Source organism: Nyctereutes procyonoides, unplaced genomic scaffold (genome assembly GCF_905146905.1).
Source record: "Nyctereutes procyonoides isolate TBG_1078 unplaced genomic scaffold, NYPRO_anot_genome, whole genome shotgun sequence".
Lineage (NCBI taxonomy): Eukaryota > Metazoa > Chordata > Mammalia > Carnivora > Canidae > Nyctereutes > Nyctereutes procyonoides.
In genome coordinates this window covers 17,917,346-17,933,246 of record NW_026575121.1, presented here as the reverse complement: position 1 = coordinate 17,933,246, position 15,901 = coordinate 17,917,346, and the positions used below count along the sequence as shown (strand labels likewise).

The 15,901-nt window shown below is 35.9% G+C and overlaps 1 pseudogene; it reads left to right on the top strand.

Annotated features, from left to right (window-relative positions):
- Positions 1 to 14,023: 14,023 nt before the first annotated feature.
- LOC129516439 (BOS complex subunit TMEM147-like) lies at positions 14,024 to 14,800 on the top strand (annotated as a pseudogene).
- Positions 14,801 to 15,901: the final 1,101 nt, after the last annotated feature.

Genomic DNA, 15,901 nt, shown 5'->3' with positions numbered 1-15,901 from the left:
GATAATGTAGGAGAAATAAGTGGAATACAAGTCATGTAACTGTGATTCACAGCCTCTGTGGAGAGATTGTCATTTGATTAAATTTTCTAACTTCACAGAAGAAAACCAGAAGACAGATTCAAAAACAAATATGTTAAACATTTTACTGAAGATGAGGAGATTTATGCCTCATGGCTCGTATTTTTGTAATGACATAAAGAAAATCAATAGATAGCAAAGCAATGGTAGCTTTGAGGGGAAAAAAAGGAAAAGATGACTGTAGTAATTGTAGAGAGTGAGTGATCTTTGTTAACAAATGAGGTTAGCATTCATGGATCTATAGCAGCACACCGATTCCAGGATGTGAGATTTTCTCTAGGAATAACCTGCCCACTCCATTAATAAAACACAGAGAAGATATCTGAGTATGAAATAGCTAGAGTATGAAATAGAGTGTAAAATATCTGGAGATAAAAGACCATTTTTAAGGGGGTGATTGTAAAGAAATACAGAATCTATACTAGGTAAATAAGAAAGCAAAGCTGGGTCTGTCCAGGTAAACAAACGATATACCATTAGGAAAAGACACAATCCACTTATTCTAAGAGTGAAAAGTTATTATTCTGAGATGGTTTTAGGAGGGGACATGGATAGATGGATATTAGTGGTTTGATTAGGATATATAAATTTGGGATTTTAGATGATCTATAGTTTCCGGCGATGACAGTTTCCAAGGAGTTTTCCCACAAGTGAAGGAGAAGAAAAGTTCATTGGTGATCAAAGAACAAAAAAAATTCAGGGTCAACTTTATGTCTGTTGCACTTACTGAGATCAATTTGAAGTGTGAGACATAGAGGAATATATTTTGAAGCAAATAAGTCCAGCAATGAATAATGAAAATAATCAGAAATTCTAAATTCTATATTAAAAATAATCATTAGTGTACTTGTTAAAATACACAGTTTCTAGATTTCTGGAGGTACTGAATCTGCAGACTTAGGTAGCACTTCACAGTCTTCTGTTACCAGTTACCACTGGTAATTTCAATCATCAACAGTTTAAGAAACATGGAGTTAGAACAAAGGGGTTATGGAGAATAAGATAAGAGTCAGGCTATTTGGTGTTTCCTGATGTCAGAATGGGAGACACAGACTTTATAGTGAAGGACTGGGGCAGGTATACCAGTGGGATATCAGGCATGGTATGTAATGATAAAGTTGAAACTTCAGTCAGGCAGCAGCAGATTAGTGCTGGGGATTTACCCACAACGTATTTGGATGTGGAAATGCATCTTCAATTTCTTTCAGCTGAGCTCCCTAGTCCTCACAAAGAATATCACATTGGGATGAACTCTAGAGTGGGGGTTGGCTATCTAGTTAGTGAGATTTCTAAACTCTAAGTGCTTTTAGAAAAATGGTTTCATTTATATACTGTTTTTAGTGGCAAAATAGATAAATAGGCATGCTCTTTGAGACTTGGTATATAGGCTGTCTTTCCGACAGATCTGGAAATTGCTGCTCACAGGGATGATCGTGGGCCCACTGAATTGCTGGACAGAGAATACTTGATGAAATGCCAAATGTGCTGTGCTCACACTGTCATAATGTGGACTGATAAAAATAAGAATAGGGAAGGTGGCTATCATTAAGTATAATCAGTGCTTGGACATAAAATGTAGGTAAAAATAAATTGTATGCCAACTTACTAAGAGACAGTGCCAATGTGAGTCATCAGAACCTACCTGGACGATATACTCTCCTTATCACTTTCTACTTGTTTCTACAGTTGGCTGAGGCTTGACCATACTGTAGGACTAAATTGGATACCAGAAATGAAAGTGTAGAGTCTCATAGAGCATCAGGCTCCATTTTTCTTCTCATACCTTGTAATAATCATATAGATCCATTGGTTTACCTCTAATTTCTTGTTTTTTTTTTCATTCAGTTTATTGTGTGCCCTTCAATGGATACCTACCCCCACTTTGGTTTTCTAGTGCTTAGCCTCAATGACGAGGATCTAGAAATTTTTTTTGAGAATCTAGAAATTAATATAAAATTTCCCACTTAGCTCTAAATTAATAAACTGTTTCCATGTTTATTGTTTTATGAACATCTCTTTAATACTTACAGAATACTAGCCATTATGCCAACATGTAATGAAAATCATATTTATTTTTACTACAGCAAAACTTAAAATGTCTCATTCCCATTTGTATGGAGAATCAGAAAGATTTAGTCACTTGCATTAGATCAAACTGCTTATAAGTGAATGAGTCAGGGATTCAAATTCAGATGTTCCTTCTGTTTACCATAGCTTTCTTTACTACTATTTCCAAAGTAGGACAATTCTGTCTTGTTAAAAATAATACGTTTTCTCCAATAGAGAATAAGTACAAAAATAACTTTGAGACAGAATAAATTTGATTAAAATGTTTTGGGATTTAAACAAGAGTGAATAATTAGATTTTCATGTAATTCAAAAATTGAAGTATAAAATTGTAGGGTATGTGGTATTTTGGGGGGGAAAGAATAACAAATCTATGGAGAAATATTCCAGGGGAAAATTTAAGAAAGAAAGTGGCAAAGATTGGGAGATTCGAGATGTTTACAAGGAAGCACTATAGGTTTGACCAGTAACAAAGAAGAGAATTGTGGATATAAGAGTGGAAATGTTTACCAGGGCCAGGTCACAGAAAGTTTTAAGAAACAGGACAAGGAATTTTAGGGGAAAAGAAAGGTACTTGAAAGTATCGGATTACAATTATATTGGCAAAGTAATTTGGTAGGGCTTCTTAGGGTCATGAAATAATAAAGATCTGAATTGAGTGTTGGTTGTGAGAAAGGAAAGAATACAGCCTCACTGAATAGATGGAAGTTAAGGCGTGGAGTTCAAGAATAACATTTCTATTTCTTTTTTTAAAATTTTTTATTTATTTATGATAGTCACAGAGAGAGAGAGAGAGAGGCAGAGACACAGGCAGAGGGAGAAGCAGGCTCCATGCACCGGGAGCCCGATGTGGGATTCGATCCCGGGTCTCCAGGATCCCGCCCTGGGCCAAAGGCAGGGGCCAAACCGCTGTGCCACCCAGGGATCCCAACATTTCTATTTCTAGTTTGGTTAACATTGTGATCTCATAAGCAGGCATTAACTGGCAGAAGGAGAGGATAGGTTAAGGAAAGGTGGTAGTTTGTGGTAGAAGAATACGGAATTCCAATAAGAAACTGGGAATGCCAAATTCAGATGTGAACCTGGAGTTCAGAAATCATGATATGGAAATAGATTTTTTTTTCTTTTTTTAAAGATTTTGCTTATTTATGAGAGAGAGAGAGAGAAAGAGGCAGAGACACAGGAAGAGGGAGAAGCAGGCCCCATGCAGGGAACCCAATGTGGGACTCGATCCTGGGACCCCAGGATCACGCCCTGAGCCAAAGGCAGACCCCCAACCACTGAGCCACCCAGGCATCCCTATAGATTTGATAATAAATCTTAGGAGTGTGAATGTTTAGAGCCAAAATTATGGGTAGTAACTAAATGCCATCAAATATTGTTCCAATTAATAATTATACTTTTCTATTTCTATACCACAACAGACTCATGATATAAGCATAACATTAAAATCAGCATTTTAAGGGGCATCTAGGGTCGGCTCAGTTGGTTAAACATCTGACTCTTGATTTTGGCTTAGGTTATGATCTCAGGATTGTGAGATTGAGCCCCGTGTCAAGCTTCATGCTCTGTGGCGAGTCCGCTTGAGATTCTCTCCCTCTTCCTCTGCTCCTCTCCCTGATTGTATGCATGCTCTCTCTCTCCTATAAATAAGTAAAATAAAATAAAATAAAATAAAATAAAATCAGCATTTTAACAGATAAAGAAATGAGTACAAGGAAATCATAGGCGATAGACCCAACAGTTTTATTCTAGGAAATTCATTCTTAACCTGTATACTATTTTGCCTGCAATAAGAGTGAAGAAAGAAAGGAAATAAAAATTGCTATGAATGGAACAAGAATACCATGGCTTATAAAAAGCAGTAGAGAGCATTCTAAGAAGAAATATATGGAATTAACATTTGCTACAAAGGAGTTTATGGATATAGCCATTAAGAAATATCTGCTATATTTCATCACAGGAAATTGTTTACCTTTGAAAAAACAATTTGATAAATAGACAATAGCAAAGGAGTGTATGCAGAATTACTCCTCTAACACTTTTTTAGTGAGATTATGTTTTCCAGTGAACAAGAAGAGGTTCCAGTTCAAGATGGCAACATAAGAAAATGCTGAATTCATCTGCTATGGACCCACTGAATCTATAGCTACATTTGGAACCATTTCCTCTGGAAAACAAACAAACAAACAAACAAACAAAAAACTAGCTGAGCAACAACTCCATACCAAGCAAATAAGAAAAAAATTACATCAAAGCAGTTAGAGAGGATGAGACACATTTTTACCATCAATTCTACCTCTGGCATGGCAACTCAAAATCAAGAAAGAATCTCAGATTGGGAGGGAACTCTAAACCTGGAGCTTCTTCCTGAGAAGTGAAGGTTTTAATCACACGTTAGGCACTTCATTTTCAAGACCTACTCTGGAGACAATCCCCCAAAACACCTACTTTGAAAAACAACTGAGCTCATGTCCACAAGATCCCCAAGGCTGTAACAAACTGACAACTTCTCCTAAAAGGTTTGAGTACACAGTCCTACTCTCCCCATGGCCCAGACCAGAGGAGGTGGTTGAAAAGTACCTAAACTTTCTATTACAGAGACTCATTAGCTCATCTTAAAGCACTGGCCTAAGGGGCAGGCATTTAACCCACATGTAAGGGCTTACTGGGGTCCTCTCCGGGGATGCAGTACCATCTTTGAACTCTCCCTGTGCCTTGTACCAACTAGCTGTTATGTTCTGGAAGGGACCTTGTTCCTTCCTCTGGTATCCCATATTTTGCAGCTGCCACCCAGGGAACACCTCTAGATCACCTAGTGGTATTTATTCTTGAAGGGCCCACAGGACTATAACCAACAGATAACGTTTTTAAACCACTACCACCCCCTACCCCTTGGCACAACAAGAGGCAACAGTGCCAGCATCCCAGTCTCTGTGAAACATGCTTATTAGCTTATCTTCAAAGCTACAGCCTGAGGGGCAAGCTTCTAATTAACTCCATCTAAGGACTGACTATTATCCTTTCTAGAGATCTCAGAAGGCAGGCTCTATCTTTGTGCTCTCCCTCTGCTACACTCCAGAGTGCCAGGATCTCCTGGAAAGACTCTTATACTTTTGTCTAGTGCCCCATGTTTGACATATGGTATCCCAGCTTTTGTGGCTGTCACCCAGGAGTCTGCTCCTCAACTGCCTAGCTCTGGTGGCCAGCAGGGCTTCCAGGTGTGGGTCCCATGGGACTGGAACAAATTGTTTTTAGCCAGTTACCATCTTGAAGGCACTGCACTGGTAGCAGATTGAAATACACTCCTAGTCTTTCTGTGAAAAGAAAGGTTTTGAACCTTTGCTAAAAATCTATAAGTTAGCTGAGCAACTACTAAACCTTAGGCAAATGAGAAAGACCCACATCAAAGTAGGTAGAAGAGGCTGGGACACATTCTCACCATAAACTCCATCTCTGGCTTGGCAAATCAAAACTGGGTTTGCTATCCTGGAGCTTCGGACTGAGGAGCAGGATTCTATTTTGGCACACATCTAAGGGACTATGGATACGTACCTCAGGGATAGAGGCTGATGGATGCCATCTTTTTGCTTTACGACTACTTGACTACAGGTTGCCAATATCTCCTAGAAAGCAGGTATACACTTGACTGACACCCTAAGTTTTGTGACTACCACCCAGAGGCCACAGCTAATGTCCTGGCTCTGTAGCAAGTGGAACTTATGCTTACGGCTCCACAGAACTGTATATGTTTGCATATTTTAAAACCTGTTGCCTGAGGGTCTAGCTTCCAATCAGCCTGAATCTAGGTGCTCACTGAGATTCTCCTCATTTGGGCACTGACAGGTCTTGGCATACATTCAAATAATGGGAGCCACTAAAAATAAAATAGGCTGTTCAGACAATCATAAAGGTAAGAAAGACAAACAAGATGGGGGACAGGGTTAATGGTTAACGTTCATCTCCTACAAGAGGCCATCTCTTAAGACAGAGATGTGGCAGTTTTATATCTATGGCATAGAACCAATACAGACAGTCAAGGGAAATGAAGAAATAGAGGAATGTGTTCTAAATTAAAGAAAAAGATAAATGCTCAGAAAAAGTCCTTCATTAAATGGAGAGAAGTGATTTACCTGATCAAGTATTCAAAATAACAGTCATACAGATGTTCACCGATCTCAGGAGAAGAATAGATGAACACCAAGAACTCCAGTGAAGACCTAGAAAATATAAAAATTTACCAATTAGAAGTTCCAGAACTGAAGAGTATAATAACTGGACTGAAAAATACCCTTGAGGGATAGCAGACTAGGTGAAGTAGAGGAAGTGATCAGTAAAACTTAAGGACAGAGCAATGGAACTCACCATAGAGAAAAAGAAAATAATGGAGATAGCTCATTAAGAGACTCTTGGGACAACATGAAGTGAACCAACATTTGTTCTAAGTATAGGTGTCCCAGAAGATGAGAGACAGAAAGGGGCAGAAAACTTTGAATGGCTAAAGATTTTCCTACCTGGTGAAGGAAACAGACCATAAGGCTGATTTTTCAGCAGGAAATTTGAAGGTCAAAGGGGAAAAAAATATGAAAGGAAAAATTTTCACAGGTAAAAGCAAACATCTAGTAAAGGTAGTAGATCAATCACTTATAAATTCAAGTATTAAAATCAATAATATACACAAAATTAGTCAATGTCTACCAAAAAAGATGTAAAATCTGACAACATATGTATAAAAGTGGAGGGAGGGAATTAAAAAAAAAGGATTCAAATGACTAAAATCAGAAATAAGGATAAAGAACAACCAACACCAAAAAAAGAGAAAAGATTATAAGGGAATATTATAATGTCTTTTATGCCAAATCAGGAAGGAATAGAAGTAGAAAATTTGAACAGACCAATTACTAGTAATACAATTGAATCAATAATAAAGAAAAACTCCCAAGAAACAAAAGCTCAAGGCCAGATGGACTCATAGACGAATTCTACCAAACATTTAAAGAAGAGTGTATATATCTATTCTTCTTGAAGTATTCCGAAATATAGAAGAAAAAAGAAAAACTTCCAAATTAATTCTACAAGGCCAACATTATCCTAATACTAAAAACAAAGACACTAAAACAGCAACAATAAAACCCCCAAAGCAAAACAAAACCAAAATCCTCTACAGGCCAATATATCTGATAAACATAGAGTAAAAAAAAAAAATCCTCAACAAAATATTAGCAAAATGAATTTGATAATACTTTAAAAAATAATCCATCATGATCAAGTAGGATTTACTTTAGGTATGCAAGTGCAGTTCAATAGTCACAAAACCATGTGATATATCACATGAACCAGAGAAAGGATAAAAAATATGATCATCTCAATAGATGCAGAGAAAGCATTTGACAAAGTACAGCATCCATTCATGATCAAAACTCTTAACAGAATAGGTTTAGAGAAAACATACCTCAACATAATAAAAGCCATATATGAAAAAACTCACAGTTAAGATCATACTCAATGATATAAGATGGAAACTTTTTAAGATCAGGAACAAAACAAGAATGTTCACTCTCATTATTATTATTATTGATCATAGTGCTGTAGCATTAGATGAAAAGAAAAAAAAGACATCCAAATTAGTGAGAAAGAAACAAATCTGTCACTATTTGCAGATGACATGATGTGGGACTCGATTCTGGGACTCCAGGATCACACCCTGGGCGGAAGGCAGGCGCTAAACTGCTGAGCCACCCAGGGATTCCCTCAAACTTTGTTTTAGAATAAATTAGACATGGTGATGTAATATATAGCATGGTAAATATAGTTAATGCTACTTTATTGTATATTTTAAAGTTGCTAAGTGATCAGACCTTAAAATTTCTCATCACAATAAAAAATTGTGACTATGTATGATGACAGCTATTTGACTTATTTAAACAGCCACATTCTTTATATATGAACTCATAATGGTAGATTAATTACAATTTGATGTTATTGTGCTACTTTTTGTATTTCTGTGGTATACAAAATGAAAATGATGTGGGCAAGCAATGATAGACTCTAAATTGTAATATATATAACTTAAAATTAGATCCTTAAGGTTAAAACAGAAATCAGAATGGCAAAACTTTGTATCTGCTTATAATCTTTCCATAGAAAAATTAAACAGTAACTTTAAGAATCAAATATTCAATGTCTTTTTAATTATTTTACTTTGATTTGAAAAGCCCACCATGTGAAAGAAGAGGTATTTGGTTGAATGAAATTCTATGCAAGTACATGTCAATTTTTGACCTTTCAAATTGAAAATACCTTAAAACTCTGCTGGCTTGTCAGAAGGAAAAGAGCAACATTGAAAGATTCTAATATATCTGATTCTTAAAAATCTAAATTACTATATATTTACTTTTGACAAACTATTTTGTGAGAAAAGAAAGTAACTACTAAAAGACAATTATATGGTGTTCCACTATATAGAAGATAGATGTTATAAATAAAACAGGCACTGTACTTTAGTATCTTTTAATTTGCACAGCTTTACATTTTTTTTAAGTTGACAACACATAGACATTTTTAGAGAGACAACTGTCTAAAAAAAACTCAATTATATTATTCAGTGTTACTGTACTTTATGGAATATAGGTGAAATGTCCTATGTAAAAAAATTACATTATTAGCAGAGAGCAAATTTAGTTCAAAACAGGTCCAATTTGTATTATCAACTATGTAAATCTGTATCTATATAGAAATGACTTAGGCTTTCTATGAATTTTAATACATTTTTAAAAAGATTTTATTTATTTGAGAGAGAGAGAGCATGTGCATGCACATTTGAATGGGAGGGCAGGGATAGAGGCAGAGGGCCAGAAAATCTCAAGCAGAGTCTACACTAAGCATGGAGCTGGGGGACGGCAGGGGGGGTGGTGGTGGTGGTGGTGGTGGTGTGCTCAATCCCAGGACCCTGAGATCACAACCTAAGCCAAGAACAGAAGTTGGACGCTCAACTGATTGAGTCACCCAGGTGCCCCTGAATTTTATTGTATTTATTATTTTTTAAATAAAGATTTTATTTATTCATGAGAGAGCAAGGTAGAGCCATAGGCAGGGGGAGGAGCAGTCTCCCCATGGGGAGCCTAATTCGGGACTGGATCCCAGGACCCCAGGACCAAAACATGAGCCAAAGGCAGACTCTGAACAACTGAGCCACCAAGGCATCCCATGCCCCTGAATTTTAATATTCTAAGAGTAAATTTAATATTCTAAACTCTAAGATTGTTAGTCTATATGATATGTTTTCCTTTGGAAATAGTTGAAAGCAAATGCATATATATGGAAATGATCAACAAACAAGTTTAAACTGTTCAAAGTCTAACACACTTCTTGGCAAAGTTTCTGGGATTTTCATGTTGAGTACGTATCTATAATCCTCCTACTATGGACCCAATATGTACTTTCTAAAATAGTGACAGCATAGAAAATACACAATTAGAATACAAAACTATCATCAAGGAACTGGTGATCTCATATGATGGCTAAAGCAGTAAAAATCTATAATGAAATATAATAAAACTTTCACAAGGCAGGTAAAATACCCTCAGTAGATTCATCATCTGGGTCGGATACTCCTGAATGTTGAATAGCAGCTGAAATACCCTCAAGCCAGTCTTCTCTGCCATTTCTAGTTCAGGGTACATTTTGTTGTGTTAATAGACCCCCAAATACCAGTTTTTGCTACTGTTCATGTGGAGTTACATTGTAGGAACTCATCATTAGAAATCCTGTGTTACCACTTAATATACAAAGAGGTTAGAATTTAAAGTCAGAGGAAATAAAGAACATCCACTTATTTAGGAAACATTTAATACCTTTTACTATAATATGTACTCACACAGAAGTGATGTGTCACTGTAAACCTTAGAGAGCTACAGCACTGTCTAAAGCACTTTTTTAAAAAATCAAAACACAAAGATTAGTTCCTAGAACTATATAATGATAGATTTAAATGTTTTAAATTCAAGGAAGACAGCTAAAGTGTAGGAGACAAAGAGAGAAATGGGGAAAAAATCCGAACTATTTTGTGACAAATTATTTAGCAAAACAAAGAATGAAATTTTTCATTCATGAATAAATGGAAAGAAGCAGATCATTTGGAAGAAACGTAAGGGAACACTTTAAGTGCAGTGATGTTTTGTGTTCAGTGTACAGGGTGTGAGCCACAAAGCACTCCTTAGAACTGATGAGGTCTGGCCTTTCCAAGCGTTCAGCATCACAATGGGAACCCTGCTGTTAGCTTTTTTAAAAAGACAATGAAGTTGTCGAATTTAGAATTTTGGTGTTGATAGTAAACTTCCCCTTAAGAAGTATGGAACAAAACATTTGCTTACAAGGCAGACAAAACCACCACTCAGACTGTCCACATAAATTTAAGTACCTGTTACATCTCTCTTGGACTCTTAAATTTTTAACTTTTGTTTTTCTACTTTTCAAGTGATTTGAAAAAAGAAAAAAAGAAAAAAAAATCAGGTGATTTGTCTTCTTAATTCTCAACAGTACTTGAATTGACAAGATGTCCAATGTCTGAAAAAGAATATTCCTTTATTTGTGTTATTGCTTTTTTTCTAGTTAAGTAGAAAAGACAATATAGAATCCTTCAGCTCTGCTGATTGACAGATGTGTTAAGGTATGTGTTTCAGTGTGTGGAAGAGGGATTATCATTGGTTTCTACAAAGGTAAGCGTGTCATTTAACTAGGTCAGTAAACAGGGAGATTTTATACGAGTTACCAGAATTGTCCACCTTTAGTAGGTAAAAAATTCCAGCTTAGAAAGGACAAAGCCCATGGATCCATCATGAAGACAGCTGAAAAGAATGAATTGGCCATATCACAGTTCAGCTTGGCAGCTGCATGAAGGAATACATGTTGTTACATTTGTTTCAGAGAGAAAAAGCTTCATTTAATTCCTGTAGAGAATGACAACTTTTGTTGTATGTTTTCACTTTCCAACTTGCTTTTAGACCATGAAGTCCTTCAGGTACAAAATGAAAGGACATGGAATCAAAAAAATTAATGAGCATGAACAATTAAGTCTATCAGTGAGGTGTTATGAACTGCTTTATATGGGAATAAAGGGAATTCTATGTGCTTTCAAATTCCTTTGGAGTCAAAAAATGCTATTCAGGCCTATATTCTGAGTTATTGGGGCAATCATGGATATCTTTTTTTACCTTAATGAATATAGGAATGAGTATTTTATATAACCAATTCAGAACTGAAAGAATTACACAAGTAGAGAAATATCTTCTATTTGTAAAGCAGGAAAACTGACTCAAGATTTCTTTTTATATTTTATCTTGTGCAAATATTTGTCCATTATCATACAGATGTGTTCATTTTAAATTCTGTAATAAAATAATAGTCTTTATACAACTACATAATTATCCAGGGGCACTGCAAAATAGTAGTTTTAAATATTTTATATGGTATATAACAAAAACTTGAACCTATTCCATGAAAAAAGTGGTCTCTGTTTTTCATATGTATGAATTCATAAGCTGAAGGAAAATAAAGTTTTGTATTGATGTTCTTTACTGTTTCTTTCTCCTTTTTTTGACACCATTATATTCTGCTCAGTTCTAAGCATATTATTCTGTGAGGATTAATTCTATATATCTGGGTCAATAGAAAGCTCTCTGGTTCAAATGTTTATTTCACAGTCACTTTATTGAAGACAGGCAATGCTTTCTGTGATGCCATAAGTGTTTTCACTTATTCTTTATCATTCTTGGCATTAAAATAAGTGCTGGCTAGTGAGAACCAGTAAGTTTTACTAAAAAATAATAATAATAATAATAATAATTCTTAACTGTGGGTTCTGTTTAATGTATGTATGAACACTCATGAGTCTTTAAAAATATTACCTTATAGTCCATAGTTTCTCCACCATCTATCCCAGTAAAAAGTATATAACATATGCTTAGTGACTATTTGTTTAATTAATTGGAATATTAGACGATAAGAAGTTAAAAAAGTTCAAAGATTTAAAATGATTGCATAGGCCACAAGGTTAATATCTGATGAAACAGGAAATATATAATGAAAGATGGAATAAAATTGAATTTTAAGGGTTTCTTTTAAAGAAATTATTTATCAGAGGTCAACATGGGAACATTAAAATAAAATGCTAAAAAGGTACTTAATTACTTATTGCACATGGGATAATCTGTCATTTGGATAATATTTCTTATCATTGATAACTGTTCACTTTCAAACTAAGAGTAACACAAAATATGTGCATTTGGCAAAAAACAAAAAAACAAAAAACAAAAAACAGCTCATTACCAAATTTTCTAATTACCATTTCTAGAATGCTTTTAAAAAATAAAACATATCCCCCCTATCATTTTCCTTGATGACAGGTGACTACATTAATCCATGATTTTTTTATACTTTACTCACTTATTTGTTGTTTTCCTCATCTAATGAAACTCATATGCACCATAAATTTTTAGATACATGAATATATCAGCATTTTTCATTTCTAAGAATCCGTTAATTAGTATCTTAGATATCTAACACAAACACAGATGAAAAATCTAAGTTAAATATATCTTTCACACACCCCAAATTATTTGCTTTTTTTAAAATTATTTGCTTTTCTATCCTTCCAGAAGTTTCTAATTATAGTATAAAGTTTTTTTTCCCAACAATTTAATTCATGGATTTTACTTTTCAAGATTTAGTTAGAGAGACTGTGATATATATTACACTAGAGAGGACAAATTCAATAAAAGATAACAGATGGGTTACTGGAAGGGAGGTGGGTGAGAAGATGGGATATTTGGGTGATGGGCATTAAGCAGGGCACTTGAGGTAATGAACACCAAGTGTTACTAAAATCACTAAATTCTACCCCTGATACTAATAATATACTATATATGTTAACTTAAATCTTAAAATGTTTTAAAAATTTAAATTTAAAAAAACTTAAAAAATTAAATGGAAGATAATTAGAAAAAAAAGAGGACAAGTTAAAGGCATTCTATATAATCCATGTTAAAATCCAGAAATTTTCTATGATTTTAAAGTTTTTAATATAGTGAAAAATATTTGACACTTTATACATAAGAACATAAAATTATTTTCTTACATATAAACGTAGAAATTGAAACTTCAGTGGTTTCTAAATGCTATTCAAGGGGACTAGATATATCAGAATAATCAGGGCAGTTTTTAAAAATCTAATTCCTGGAGGTGCCTAAGTGGCTCAGTTGGTTAAGCATCTGCCTTGGGCTCAGGGCATGATCCCGGGATCCTGAGATGGATGCCCTGAGCCGGGCTCCCTGCTCGGAGGGAAGTCTGCTTCTCTCTCTGCCTCACCCATTCTCTTTCAAATGAATGAACAAAATCTTTACAAACAAATGTAATTCCTGGACTGCACCCATGATTTAGTATACTGCGGTAGATCAGGAACTCTACCAATTTTAATAATTTTTAAGTATTCTGATTCCCGATCAGATTTAAAAATAATTTTACTATTTACTCTCATAACATATTTCAATATAAAATGCTATATAACTTTAAAATGTTTTGTTAAATCTGTCCAAATTTGTTTCTGTATACATTGTTATTGTTCAATTTATCTTAAAGGAGCATGTGACTATTACAGATTTTTTTAGAATTTGGCAATGATTTGATTCCCACAAAGTATGTCTGAGCTCTCCTGTAGGTAGGAATGAGAATGCCTTGCCTATGGAACAGTGTACATTAAATGACTCCTGTGAAGAAAGCTGTATGGGTCACAGGGGAGACGGGTGGGCTCTGGGCCTGAGCTCAGGCACCAGGCCAATCGAGCCAGACACCAGGGCTCCAATGGGTCTGGGCAGCTGATGCCATGACCCTGTTCCATTTCGGGAACTATCTCCCCTATCTCATCACCTACGAGTGCAGCAGCCTGAGTACGACACCTTCGGGAAGCATGTGCAGGCCAGAGGCACCCACCTCTTCACACTGCTGTGAAAGATGCTGCTCCTGGCCATCTTTCTCCCACCAGGAAAGGTGGCATCTATGACTTCATCGGGGATTTTGTGAAGGCCACAGTGGATGTGATAGACCTGATAGACCTAAACCTTGTCACATCCTGGAATGCAGGCAAGGGGGGGTATGAGATCATGGCTGCTGCCTTGGGCTGCCCACCACCAAGCTCATTGTGTCCTGCTGAATCCCCTTTTGGTTTGGAGCCCCGGATTTGAGTTTGACTGAAGTATATCCAGATGGGCAATGACTCCAATATCAGTCTGGTCCATTACATCGTTTCATCTGTCCAGGTCTGGATGATAAAGTGCTATGACCTGTGCTACAGTTTTCAGCCAGTAGTACTTCTACTGGCATTCCTTAGCATCTACGAGGCCTTAGGGAGACCTTCATCCCCCTCTGTTCCCTGGGCAGCTGGACAGCACTGTCCAGAGCAGTGGTGACAGGGCTGCTGGCTCTCAGTACCCTGGTGCTCCATGTCACTGCTATCAGCATACACTCTGAGGTACGGTCTACTGGACATTCACATACTCTTGCCCTGCTTCCAGGTTTCAGTGAAGCAAACAGTATTTGTGAAGTTAAAGGGAAAAAAAGTGAGATTGTATTCACTACTTGTAAAAAATTTCAATACCGATAATCATTTTGTTTACTAAATTATAAAAATAAACATATTTCTTCTTCATACACCTACTTTTATGTATACAAGAACCTTGCTGGACTTTCCCTGTGTTTCCTATCTCAAAGGAAAAAAAAAAGCTGCTAAGGAATGGGCTATGGGACTCAGTTGAATAGGTCAATATATTCTGTCTAGATGTCATAATCTTTGTGACTTTTTTTTAAAGTTTTTATTTATTTATTCATGAGAGACACAGAGAGAAAGGCAGAGACATAGCCAGAGGGAGAAGCAGGCTCCATGCAGGGAGCCCGATGTGGGACTCGATCCTGGGACTCCAGGATCATGCCCAGAGTCGAAGGCAGATGCTCAACCACTGGGGCACTCAGGCGTCCCTATCTTTGTGACTTTTAAAGTAAATTCATAAATTATTGATTAATAGAATAATTTGAGACAAGTGTGCATATAGGGATTAGAGGGAAGTTAGAGTTACAGTTATGGTTGTTTTGACTGCATATTATAATAGGGGGAACGTCCTGAAATCAAATGATGGGGGTTAGAACCAAGCAATCAGCTTTTGTGAACTTAGGAAAACTGTATAATGTGGATCTTAATAATTTCCTTAAGAAAATTAAGTGAGGCTTCTATGTGAAAACATCATATATTATCCAGAATGGGTCTTGGCATTCAACCATCATTATCACATCGTATAGGCAAACTGTTGTGCCATCTGTAACAGATAAAACCTTCAAACCTAATCCAAGAGGATATGCAATTTGTAGCTCAGCATGAATGTTCCCAGTATTATGTAGTTGTTTGCTGTGCATCATCAATGTTAGCTTTTGGGTAGAATATGCTTCAATATTTTGTGACTATTGTTATGTTATCAGTAAGGAGAACTTAGAATTATGTTTCCATACATTTATCAAATAATGCCGAATAGTAATATTTGCTTAATGAATATTGAGCTATCTAGTACTGGTGGCAACAATTTGATATTATTGCATCATCATGCACAAAGATGCCTTAAGAAATTTATCTTGAATTATAATGTATTTAATACAGATATATTTAGAGTTTATGGTTTTTCCTTCACAGAAAAAGGCAGATTACTACCTATTTGGA